Genomic DNA, 14,264 nt, shown 5'->3' on the forward strand with positions numbered 1-14,264 from the left:
GTATGCACGTCCTGCTTTGTAATATTCATCCAACCTATAGATACAAAGATGGAGAACTCATATTAACAAACAGCCACTTTGATAAAACATATATTCAACGATAGGCTATTCTGTATTGGTCGTCTTCTATGCGCCCTGACTCCATACTCCTTGTACTTCCTTTTTTATGTTTTATTTTTTTTTATGAAGTTTTATATAGCGCGAACAAGACCAATATTGGTATCAGCATTGACCATATCCAGATCGTTTTGCGAGTTATTTCCAGAGCTTGAAGTTTGCTGACATAATTTCAATCCCGTCTCTGATGCATAATTGTTTTACTCATTGTAATGTGATGTAATGTAAGGGACACTTTTATAGCGCAGCTGCCACCCAACGGGTATCCTGGCGCTGAGATTACCAAAAACACTGTGTTTAACTGAAAAAAACAGGGCTGCAGATTAATCTCTAGGAAAGAGTCTAGTTTTCAATTCCTTCCTGAAACGTGACAGTGTGTTCATTTGTCTAAGCTCAATTGGCAGTGTATTCCAGAGTCTGGAAGCTGCAAAACTAAATGATCTGCCACCCAGTCGGACTTTGTTGACATGGGGGCTGCATATCAGGCTGGCTGAGGAGGAGAGCAGACTTCTAGCTGGAGAATACCATAAAAATTTCCTCTGTAAGAGTTTAGGCCCTATTTTATGTGCTGCCCTATAAACGATACAGAGTGCTTTAAACTGGACTCTTTGCGCAATGGGCAGCCAATGAAGGTCTTTTAGGGCAAGCGAGGCTGAAGCTCTGCATTGTCTGTTTAACACAAGTTTAGCTGCAATAATCTGTATGCTTTGCAGTTTTTTATCAAAGACGCTGGAGCTCTTAGGAGTAAGGCATTGCAGTAATCTACTCTGCTCATAATAATACTCCTTACCACTTGAGGTCTGACTGAGGCAGGTAGAAAAGGGAGTATTTTTCTAAGAGCTCAGAGCAGAGATAGACAAGTGCTCACGGTTTTATTTACTTGGGAGTCCAATTGTAGATTACTGTCTAGTAGTACTCCTAGATTACGCACTGTTTTAACAGGCAGTAGAGGATTATTAGCAGAGTCTGGCCAGAAATCTTCTGGTAGGGGATGAGGGACTTTACTTGCCGCACAGCAAAGTACTTCCGTCTTATCCCCATTAAATTGTAATGAGTTATCTCTGAGCCAGCCTGCTGTTTTTCGCATGCAGCTGTGGAATTTCTCCAGAGGAACTGCACTGTTGCCCTCGAAGGAGAAGACGAGTTGAGTATCATCGGCATAGTTTATAACTTCAATGCCAAAGGATTTTATAAGGGAAATAAGTGGACGCAGGTAAAGATTAAAAAGGGACTGATTGCCGAGCCCTGCGGAACCCCATGTTTAACGGGGCTGTTCTGAGAGAGAAATGGTGTCAAGGTCACTGCCTGTTGCCTGTTTAGAAGATAGGACTGCAGCCAGTCCAGTGCCTTGCTCACAATGCCAGTCTCCTCAAGTCTCCTGATCAAGATCACTAAAATGGCTGTTTGACCACTGTCAGCCTGCATTCTCAGGTCATCCAGGACTGTCAACAAAGCAGTTTCGGTGCCATGTAGTGTTAGTGTATTATCAATGTGGCTTTCCTGATGAAGGGCTTTGATCGCCGAAACGCTTGTGGATTCCAAGAAGATCCACCATTGATTAAAGCCATCATACTGTAGCTCACAACTTTAACATACTTTTATTCTCTTTAAACCTGACATTCAATACGAGTACTGTTTGATAAACAAGTTTACATTTATTGGCAATATTATGATTATTTTACATCAAATTGGTTGTGCATCAGTGTAGAGCATTTGAATAGGATTATATTTCGTCACTATATTTATAGGAAATGTATTCTTGCTTCTTGTTATATGTATTGAGAGAAAAATTCGTTTGTGAAATTTGTCATTTTTATTGCTATGTAACACCATAAGTAATGTTTATTTAAGAAGAAAAAAATCTAGTTTTTATGTTGGTTGTATGAATAAAAGTGTTTATAATGTCGTGTACACTAAGCTCTCTCTTCTAGTGTGTAGTAATTATGGTTTCTAATGCTATATAGAATAAAAGTTGCCTATAGAATTGTTTTGAACAATTGTATTTTCCCTGCCCTGGGAACAGATATTAGTAGCAGGGGCTTCTCATATTTACATGTATTCCCTCTACGCCACTCCACGTCACTTTACTCCACTCTATGTCACTCCACTCTACACACACTCCACAACACCCCACTCTACATCACTCCACTATATGATACCCCATACCACTCCACTACACTCTATGACAAGCAACTCCACTCTAGCTCCACTCTACACCACTCCACTCTACACTACTCCACTCTAGGACACTTCACTATACCACAATCCGCTCTACAACACTACACTCTATGCCACTCAACTGCACTCCACTCCACTGTATGCCACTCTGCTCCACTCTATCCCACTGTATTACACTCTACTCGCCTCTATGGCAGTCCATTCTACGACGCTCTACTCCACTCTACGCAATTACCTCCGTGATACTCTACTTCACTTTATACAACTTCATCCTATGCCACTCTACTCTATGACACTCCACAACACTCTACACCACTCTACTATCCACTCAACATTATGACACTCCATACCATTCTGCTATATGACACTCCACTCCACACTGTGCCATGCCACTCCACTATACATCCCTCCACTCTACTCCACTCCACTCTTCACCACTCTACACCACTCTACTCTACTCTAGTCCACTTCATTCTACTCCACGAGACTCCTCTCCACGAAACTCCACTTCACAACACTCCACTCCACGACACTCCACTTTATGACACACCACTCCACTCTTCCCCCTCCACTCTATGGCACTCCATTCCATGCCACTCTCCTCTATGGCACTAACTTTTAGCCATGCTGAACGGCAGTCACACTGGTGCACAACATGGCTAAAGTACATTGGCAAAGCCAATAGCTGTTTCATAGGTGAAACCTATTGGCTTTGCCAATTCTTGTTTACCATGGACGATACAGAGAAGGAAGCTGAGACATGATTGAGTCTTTGAAAGACATGAGCCTGGGACACCATCTTGTGTCCCAAGAGGCAAGAGCCAAGCATGCTTACCTGTGTATTTTCAATTATGTACAATAGCGTGTGTATGTGTAAGACAGAGCCAACAGAAACGTAAGAAGGATGCCATGAGCCCTGATGCAAGCAAGGAAATTGGGCCATTCTTTCCTTCAGGTAGTAAAGGCACTCACACTTTGGCCCCATTGTCACTGTACCTGCTGCATTAATTATGGCTAGGCCTCCAGGGTTTAAGTTAGCCTGGGCTTTTCGGTCCCCATAATCTGTATTAATTAAAAATATTGATTGGAAGGAGTCCATATCGGGCCCTATGTTAATGTATCTAGCTTCACAGGCAAAATGTTGATCAATTTCTGAACAATGGATGTTAAAAACGTGAAGGTAAACCATGTCAGCGATTTAGTTCTGGTTTGTTTGTTTTCTTTTATCTTGCATACTCTAAGTGTGTTTCCAGTATGGTGTATTTTGTTTCTGTAGCGTATTATTCTTGTATAGTGCTCACTTTTAACTGAGTTAATTCCAGGTGTGTATAACAGGCCACTATAGAGAGCCCTGGAATTCAGGCTAAAGACAGTGCAAGTTCCTCACAGTGCCAGTCAGTGGGTCATAAAGGTGTTTGGAACACATGGTCATCCAATACAATGCATGAAATGAAACTGTAGAACTGCAAGTACTCACTCTTTAGAGTACCTGTTTACTGAGAAGTGCTGATAATCTCCCATTAAATGTATTTTCTTGCAGTTGTGCTGAGAAATGTAGACACTCTGGGCCCGATTCACAGAACTAACTTAAGACAAAATCCTAAACTTACTACCATTTTCGTATTCACAGAAGGCACTTACTCATTTTGATATTCACAGAAGACACTTACTCACTTCGGTATTCACAGAAGTTAGGAGTCCTAACTTTAGGACTCCTAAATGCCCTCTGTGAATACCGAAAGTCTTAAAATTAGGATTTTTCTCAGTTTAGGAGTCCTAAAGTTAGGACTCCTAACTTTACTACTACTAAACTGAGAAAAATCCTAATTTTAAGACTTTTGGTATTCACAGAAGGCATTTAGGAGTCCTAAAGTTAGGACTCCTAACTGCTGTGAATACTGAAATGAGTAAGTGCCTTCTGTGAATACCAAAATGAGTAAGTGCCTTCTGTAAATACCAAAATGGTAGTAAGTTTTGGATTTTGTCTTAAGTTAGTTCTGTGAATCGGGCCCTCTCCCTTTCAAATTGAAGAAGTGCTGATACTCAGTACTAGACAGTACCTGTCCATTTAAAGCACTGGTCCAGTCCCCTTGGTCTCTCTCTAGAGTGCAAAGAGCAGTGGTCACATACTCCAGTTACAATTGTGATTCTGTACAGTTTCTGTGTGTGAAGGAGGTACACGTTGCCAAAAATATTGACAAGATGAAACTAAGACAAAATGCAGGGCTTACAGGTGAGTGAATGTGTTATGTGTTTGGGGGGTGAAGTGAGGGAGATGCGAGGAAGCGCAATCTGGAGTGAGTGAAAAGAGGGTACTGAAGAGGAAAGAGATGAGGTGTAAGAAATGCAGACGGACGAGATGTGAAGAGAAAAAGCATGCGCATGCCCAACATAGAGTGAGCATGACGGGACTGACTGAGACTCTATGATGATCACACTCCTTCCATAGGCCTCAGCAATGTTTAATTCACTGTCTTATTTTTTCAGAATGAAAATGTTTCGATATTTATTTATCTACTACAAAATCACAGATGTTACTCATTTGTTGTAAACAGCTAACAACTATTGGCAAAACAAATTGTCCTGGCTAATTTTAAGTGTCTGTCAGTTGTTCTATTATATATTTGGATACAACAACTGAAACTCAGAGAGGCACCAAAATACCGGTCGGTGGCACACTTACTGTTTAAGCCATGCCTTTATTTCTATAGGCCACGCCTCTTTTAGAGAGCCCCCCCCACACACACTTTTGTAAGCCATTTAAAGCTCTATACATCTCCAAGCTCCAGCCGCATGTAAAGGTTCATCGTGGCAAACTGCTGAATCCTTACGCCCCAGAGAGTGTCCTCACAGAGCCCTGCGTGTGCCCTCGCAGGGCTTCAGAGGCAGTGACCCTGCTTTGTTTGTGTCACACAATTCAGGTATCTTTCAGCAACAATTGTGTTTATCCGCGCACCACTCCAGCCCACCGAGCGCTCCATCCTGCCCACACAAAGCCTTGGAGGGGAGAAGATAATGATGTGGAAAAGACCTGTAGAACAAGGGGCATCAGCCTTTATAGCTGGAGGTCATATTTTTTCTCAAAACAGGAAGAGAAACCTCTGTAGCCAAGGAAACTAAAATGGCGCATAAAGTTGGAACAGGTTTCTCGGCGGGGGCTGGGTGGTGAAAAAAGGATCGTTTTGTGCGGGAGAGCGGATGGTGCAGAATTGAAAGGTGATGATGTCTTAAAACCTCTGCAACACCCACACGCGTGTGGCACGGTAATTAAGATTAAAGTTAACGGCACCCAAAGGTGTGAGGCATGATTAAAGGCGTACACACCCATTGGTCATGAGGAAACACGCCAACTCTTGACGGTGTTACTGTTTGGCTTCCTTCAAAACATTTCCACTTTTTTGTCCCCTTGTTTGTCAAAAACAATGATAAACAAGCATTGAAAATGCAATAGGTCTCACCTTTGATTAAGTTAACGCCATTTGCTTTGCTAATGGTATTGTATAGCAAAGTAAATGGCTTTAACTTAATCAAAGGCGAGACCTGTTGCATTTTCAATGCTTGTTTTCTTTAGCTTCCTAAATTTAGGACAATAAAAGATCACTTGATATCTGGGGAAATGAGGTGCAACCTGAGCAGATGATGTCCAGACTAAGGAACGATTTAACGTTTTCTGTGTTCATTCTGGAGTCTAAGCAATTCTTTTTTTTTGTTTTTTTGAGGCAATCTCAGAACAGAAATTTTTCTGAACTATTCCTGACCGAGCTGCGAGCAGAGTGGAATATTGCCTGTAGATTTGTTCTCAGTGCTTTTACTTCCAGACAGTGAAAAAGAGTTCAGAAGCATTAGAATCAAATGATAACTGTCAGCAACTGAGAGGACTAGCAGAAACAGCTATATCCATCTAAGCTAACAATTTCCGCCAGTAACTGAGGCAAGAGAATTCTAACCTGCCTCGTACTGCGCCACTAGCTTTCAGTTGATAGTAATGATAGCTCGGGAGAGTTGGAGAAGTGGCAGATCCGCGCACAGCGTGTCTTTTTAAGGAAGATGCCCTTCATTTACGCACTGAAGACTTTCCTCTGTCGCTTAGGGCAGTAGAATAGCATGCTACCGAGCCTATATGGCTGACATTGCATGTGATAACAACGGAAGGGTGAGAGGCTGATCAGAGAGCCTTAGATTAGGACACAGAGGGGCATATCAACAACAACCGGCGATAATTATCTCTAAGCGCACTTAGCGCTAGGATAATTATCGCCGACTAGCGTGAATTTTTATCGCTGAGATAGCGTGCTATTAGCAACGCTTATCTCAATAGCGATAAAAATCCTCACGCTAACAGGCTAACGTGAGATTATCGCTGGAAACCCAGCGATAATCTCACGTTACCTTGTTGATAGGGACAGGCAAACTTAGCCATGATATCCTCCTTCCATAGGATATCATGGCTAAGTCAGAAAAATACCAGACGTAAAAAAGCAGCGTTAACCGCGGTCAGCGCTGCTTTTTTTGTCTCTAACAGGGTTAGCGACATTCTTGATAATAGGAGAAATGTCGCTTAGCGACATTTCTCCTATTATTTTACTCTGGAACGCCCCCTTTGCATCTCATTAGAGATGCAAGGGGAAACGTAGAGTAAAAGGGTGCTAACATGCAAATTTGCATGTTAGCACCCTGTTGTTGATAGGGCGCTAGTTTTATCGCTCCTTTTTTGGCTTTTAAAGCCATTGTTGATAAAGCCCTTGTTGATATGCCCCAGAGCGAGGAGAGAAACATGTAAGGTGGAGAGAGAAGACATTGGGACACAGCGGCAGAGGAGATATGTGTGAGAGGGACAAAGGCTTTACATATTCGAAAGAGCTTGCTTTGAGAAAACTAGGCAGTTTCCCAAAGCTCAAGGCTGAAAGGTTAGACTTATCTTCCTGAAGGTTTTCTTCTGTGAATGGCGTAGATTTCCTACTTTAATGGGATTTACAAAGACTCTTAGGAGTACACGTGAAATTCTGTGACTCGCTTGGATTTCCAAGAATACATCATTCCACAAGAACTGTGCATGCAAAATTTCCAACAAGTGGAAAATTCTTAGCTCATATCTGATGCGAATTGCACACACAAATGTCCCTCCCCCAACCCTGAAAATATATTGGGCCTCATTTATGAAAAGTGACGCATCACTGCGTGAAAACAGTGATGCGTCACTTTTCACTGCGCCCTCCCTGCGACTCCAATGATGCGTCATATTTACAGTATGACGCATCATGTCGCAAGGAGTCACAGATACGTCAGTATTTCTGACGTATCTGTAGGCGCAAAAGTGACGCATTGCTGGAGTGTGTCACAAAAGTGACGCAACTCCAGCAATGTATCCTTTCACATGGGGTAAGCCCCATGTGAAAGGGCCTGCGTCAGTCTTACGCCTGCTGTGAGGCAGGCGCAAGATATTGACGCATTTGCACTCTAGAAGTGGCGCAGTGAAATCTCGTAGATTTCACTGGGTCACTTCTACGATGCTTACTTACGTGGGAATGCCCACCCTGCATACATTATACCTGACGCAGGTATAATGTAGCGCAGGGGTTTACAAAGTGACGCATCTAGGTAGATGCGTCACTTTGTAAATATGGCGCATCATGGCGCATGTTTTACGCCACTGGTGCGTCACAAAAAGTGACGCACCGGTGGCGCAAAAGTGACGCAGGGGCTCATAAATGAGCCCCATTGTTTTTACTGTAGAGAAATCCCTTGAAATAAGAGATTTCCTGCAACGCCAAGGGGGAGGACCAGCAGGTTAAAAAAAAAAATTGTTATTAGATAGACTGATAGGTCAGAATAAATGTCGAATTGGGACAATATACCTTCTCGTGTATACTGTTATGAAAGATGACCTAGAAAAATACTCCCTAAAATGGCAAGATAAAATGGGGATACCAGAAATTGTATTTTTTAGATCTATTTCACTAGCACAATCTGTTTTAATGTCGGCAAATTTACAAGCTCAGTTTTATAAATACAGCTGTTTAGTTAAAATTGTTACAATTCCTCACTATTTAAGGTTGTTTAAATTTTTTCACCTTCGTTTAATTCTCTAAATAATTTTACAGTATACTCCACCATTGTACCAGAATTGCCTTTAAAATAATATAATAATGCCTCTTTCACCTCTCTCATACCTTTCTCTAAAAAGAGTGGGCGTTAGAAATGTCTCCTTAAATCTAGCAAGGACGCACACAAACATACAATAAGTTCTATGGTTTCAGCTGCTCCACAGTATAGGTGGTAGCTTTTCTGGTTCTTGGGTAAATAAACAGGCACCTTTTATTTGTAAGACTGGGATACATAGAAGTCTCGAATTTAAATATTCCCTTTCACTTTTTCTCAAGACTAGAGTATATATAACACTGTCTCTTTAAAGTATTTGGGTGCATATTATCAAGGACAGCGTTAAAAATTATCGCCGGTTTAGCGGCGATAATGGGCTTGATAATATGCCCTGGAGAATTCCAATAGAAGCCCATGTTCTGGTGTCAACATGGGCTTCTATGGGAATTCTCCAGGGCATATTATCAAGGCCATTATCGCCGCTTTAGCGGCAGTTTTCTGCCCTAAACCGGCGATAATTTTAACTCCGTCCTTGATAATATGCCCCATGGTTTCTGAGCAGCAGTCGAATTCTTATAGGAGGGAGATAAAATTAAATAATTTAAGGAGGAAACCACTTGTATATGTTTATGTGTGCCGTACTCATCACTGATAATGTTTCTGAAAAGGATAGTTGACAATAAGAGACCATTTGGGTTGTGCATTTGACGAGTAAAGAAAATGTCCTGATAAATACAACTTAAATAATTCTCTTGCTCTCTGGCACAGAAACACATAGTGAACAAGTTCATTAGTTATAAAAGCAGTGAAATAAACAAAAACTACTTCAAGATGAAGCCAGCAATAGGGAGTTGGAAAGCTAAGATTTAAGAGATAGCAAACATTTTAAATAGGATATATTTTCTAAATCACAAATTGTTTACCTTGTCAAAAATTGATAAACCACAGAGAAATATAGCAATTCATTTTAAATTGACTGTTGTAATAGTAGAACCCATTGCGTGGCCCTCATACCTATTATAAAAATGCTTAAGTTCATTGGTGACACATTCATATCTGGTGGCCAGTTTTAAAACATAGATTATGACTAGTAGCCATCCATTGTTGCGGGTAGCCAGAAACCCACTCAATAGGAGACAAATCAGTTATCTAAACACAATGTTACAGCACTCTCCTGAATCACATAACTGTCGTTCATAATATGTTGATTGTAAGTCCATTGATCTTATTGCACTGCTGTAAAGGATTTTATTGTATTTGGAGGTCTATTTAGTCCAAAATTCAATAATCAGGTCATCTTCACAGGATAAATAACTGACCCTTTCAACAACAAGTTTAGGCGCAAAACCATATGAGAAGTTTAAAAAGTCACCAATGTCTAATTCGTTCAACGGAAATGGCAGAAATGAACCGCTTTTCCAAACCACTTGTGGTATGTTTTATGAGGGTTAGGGCTTTACCATTTGCTAACTTAACTTGTACCCGGGTTTCTTAAAAAAATATTTGTAATAGCTCTTTTTATGGCAGAAAATAAACATAGCAGTGCAATGACAATTCGGCACATGACATAACATTAGATCCGTAGTCTGATCTTGGGCAAATCAGGACAACAAGTACATTCACCATATGTCTTAGCCTCCCCCATCCACCTATAGGTCTTCTCCCTCCAATTGGACCCCCGAGAGCATCCCACACACGCACACATACACACTCCCTCCCAAACATGTATCCCACATGTGCACGCACGCACATCCATACACAACACTCACTCCCAAATATTCATGCTCACACGCATGAACTAAACCTGAAACAAATCCCGCTTACCTGAGCAGCTCTGCCTCAGCGGTCACAGGAGAGTTGGGACTGCTGCCATGCCTCATTGGCTGACCTTAGCTCAGCTAATGACAGGAGGAAGCATTCCCTACCTCGTCACAGATTGGGATCAGGTCCAAAGCAGTCGGGGACGCACCCTTTTATCACAAGGGGGAGGGCCTCGAGTTGCTTTGTCTGGCTGAAGAGGTCGTGCGGACATGAGTGGTGACATCCTCAACCCGGCAAAGTTTAGCTCAGGCAGCCAGGAGTCTCCGCATTTAGCAGATGTCTAGCTCCTGCCTGCCTGACCTGAAAATAAAGAGTGCCAGTCAGGCTGACGTCTGCTCAGCCTGACAAACACTCTTCTTGTTGGGCAAAAGTGGAGGGGATGTGGTCCCATCGCCTATTAGGATGGGCTGTGGCTGATTGAATAGTCATTATAACATACAAATAATGTATTCCCTTTCCTTTTCAGGTTTTTTGATAACAAGATCAAGACAGTTATATTTTCCGAAGCTGAGTACTTTGCCCTGAGCCCATTTGAGAATATTTGAGTATTTTTTACAGGGACTTCATCAGGCTTATTTCAGCTATCCCTCTTCTGAAAATCTCCATAATACCTATTCATTATCTTCGCGGTCTCGTACTTTAGAACAGTCTCTCGGCGGGTGTTCCTTCGGCTCATCCAGTAGGTCTCTCTTTCTTTCAGAGGAGGGATAGCTGAAATACCCTTGATGAAGTCCCTGTAAGAGATGAAACTCGTTGGCTGTGTGTGTCCAAGTATCATATACAATTGAATTATTAATAAAAAGAATTTGTGTGCAAAAAGACACCAACGTCTGGGGATTAATTGGAGAAGAAAGAAAATGGGAATGAAGTGGTATTAACAAAGTGAAATCAAAAGACTGACTTCAGTTAAAAGTACACTAAATTGAAAAGTTCAATGTGAACAAGGAAAATTGGTTGGCCTCCTACAATTGAGAAAATTTTCAAAGGATTGAGTGCTGCTAGCAGTCAGAACTCCAGGAATGGTCACATGAAAATGTAATGCTTGGGATTTCTGACCTGTGACTTGCAAGAAAGACTACTGCTGTCCTGTTGGAAATCCTATGCCACTGCACTCTACTCTGCACAACTCTACTCCATGCCACTGCACTCTACAGCACTCTAGGCCACTGCACTCTACTGTACTCTGCACCACTGTACACCACTGTGCTCTACAGCACTCTACTTTGTACCACTGCACTCTATACCATTGTACTCGACACCTCTCTAATCTACTCAGCACCACTCTACTATATAGCACTGCACTCTACACCACTGCACTTTAAAACACCACACTTTACTCTTTACTACTCTACTCTATGTCACTGCACTCTACATCACTCTACTCTACTCTGCACCACTCTACTCAACACCACTGCACTCTACCGCACTCTAGGACACTGCACTCTATGCCATTCCATTGCACTCTGCATCATTCTGTGCTATTACACTCTACACCTCTGCACTCTACATCACTCTACTCTATTGTGCACCACTGCACTATACTCCGCTCTAATCTACTCTGAAATACTCTACTCAATGCTAATGCATGTATGCTGCTGTAATCTGCTGAGCACAACTCTACTCTACGCCACTGCACTCTATGCCACTGTGCTACACACCACTCTACTCGACTCTGCACCACTCTACTCTATGCCTCTGCACTCCATGCCACTACACTCTATGCCACTCTACACTGAACCACTCTACTCTGTGCCACTGCACTCTATGCCACTGAACTCTACTCTGCACCACTCTACTCCATGCCACTGCACTCTACAGTACTCTCGGCCACTGCATTCTATGCCACTCTACTGTACTCTTCACCGCTGTAAACCACTGCACTCTACGCCACTCTACTCTGCCTCACTGCACTCTACACCACTTCCCTCTATACCACTCTAATCTACTCTGCACCCCTCTACTCTATGCCACTGCACTCTACACCACTCTACTATACTCTGTACCACACTATTCTATGCTTCTGCACTCTATGCCACTATGCACCATTCTACTTTATGCCTCGCCACTCCACACAGTGGCACTCTTGCCCACTCCACTCCAGGAAATGTCAATGTACTATACGCCACTCTACTTTACTCCACTATACTCTACGCCACTTCACTGTTCTGTATGACCCTTAACTCTACCCCACTTCACTCTACGCTACTCTACGCCAAGCCAGTCTAATCTACTTTGCGCCACTTTACTCTATGCCACTCTACTCTATGCCATTCCACAACACTCTACACCATGCCACTCTAATCTACTCTACTCCACTCTGCTTCACTCAATTCTATGCCATTCTAGTCTACCGCACTCCACTCTACACCACTGTACTCAACTGCACTCTAAGCTACCCCATTCTATTGCACTGCACCCTACACCACTCTATTCTACTCTATGTCACGCTACCCCAGTCAACTCCACTCCACTCTACGCCACTCCACTCTACTCTATGCCACTCTACTCTACTCCACTCCATAGTATGCCACCCCACCCTATGCCACTTCACTCAATGCCACTCCACACCACCCTATGCCATGCCACTTCACTCTACTCCACTCCACGGTACTGTATAAAATGGCCAAAAGAGATTGGCAAAGCCAATAGCTCTTGCATAAGGGAAACCTATTGGCTTTGTTAATGCTTCTTAGTGCATCTAATGGAATACCATTAGGACCTAGCGAGCGAAGAAATAACACCTCTTAATTACTGTCATTGCTTCTGTCAGCAATATAGCATCTTAGTATCACATATTATGTTATTAAAAGGGGTGGGTATGACACCCAGCAAACAATTCCTTAATAACACTTTCCTGATCAGGACTGTGCAAGAAACCGCTAGAAAGTGAATATTCTAAAGTGATTGACCCTTTTTTAATATCCCATTCAGAGAGTGGAAGCCAAATTAAAACATGCATTTGCGATGCAATATGTCTCGCATTTGTGAAAGTTAAGAGCTTTTGGTGTTGAAAATAACAGTGGTTTTTAGGTCTCGCCTGATCCAGCGCATGCGCTGGTCTGGCCGAGACATTTAGTTTACGGGTTTTCAAAGTGTTGCCTCTGGCCTAAAGCTTGCATGCACGTGAGCTTGCACGCGCGCAGCCGCCATGTGTCTTACCTCCGCCGTGCTTGATCGCGTCTGCGATCACTTTCACTTTCGCGGGCAGCGCGGCCGTGTCATTTTCACGGCCGCGCGGCCAATGCTTGTTTCACTATATGCTTTTAACATCTGATTGCCCAGTGCATGTTTCCCTCCCCCTCCATTAACTCATCCTCTGCTTGGTAACATTCATTTGTATGTCTCATTTCTCTTGCTGGCATTAGTGCCCATGGCTACCATGCTAGGCTTTGACCGTACTCTGACGTCACAGCTACACAAGGAGCAGAAGAAAACGATGTCGGTGCAGGGGAGACCTGCACCGCAGCATGAAAACCACTGTAAAACAGCGCGTCAAGAAGAATATGGATTTTTTTTTCAAGTGTGTGTTGGAACTATTTTTAGTATTTCAAAAGATGCATCCTGTCAGGTATTGGATTCTTTCCAAATCGAGTTCTGCTCCCCGTTTTCACTTTATGCAGATGGTATCTCCCACGCTGTTGTCATGTCATGATGGGTGTGGTACGTTCCGTATTGTGACAATTAGGCTGTATAAAAGCGTAGTTACCGGGAAGCAACAACGCTACAGAGCAGGGCTCCGGCTAGGGAGGACCGCGGCCCGTCATTTTCCCTTCAATATCTCCCGCCTCAACCACCCTTTCACGAATTCCATGTGCAATTTAACCCCATCATTCCTCAGTTTCCCTCCCCATCGCCGTTCTCCAGTATGACCCAACCCAATCCTCCTACCAACCCTCAGAACCCCCTCCCGCAGCCCTCTTCCTTACACCACCCCTACCCAGCTCATTTCCAACCCCTCTCCCCGTTCATCCACTAGCCCCATCTTCCAAACCCACCCACTTCCTGCTCCCTCACATCAGTCCACCTAACTGTCTTATTTCCCCCTCTTC

At 42.9% G+C, this 14,264-nt stretch overlaps 1 pseudogene; it reads left to right on the plus strand.

Moving 5' to 3' along the window:
* The window catches only part of LOC146802492 (eukaryotic translation initiation factor 4E type 2 pseudogene), a 42,485-nt pseudogene that overhangs the window by 11,066 nt on the left and 17,155 nt on the right, over positions 1-14,264 (plus strand).

This window comes from Triturus cristatus, chromosome 8 (assembly GCF_964204655.1).
Source record: "Triturus cristatus chromosome 8, aTriCri1.1, whole genome shotgun sequence".
In the NCBI taxonomy this organism is placed as follows: Eukaryota; Metazoa; Chordata; class Amphibia; order Caudata; family Salamandridae; genus Triturus; species Triturus cristatus.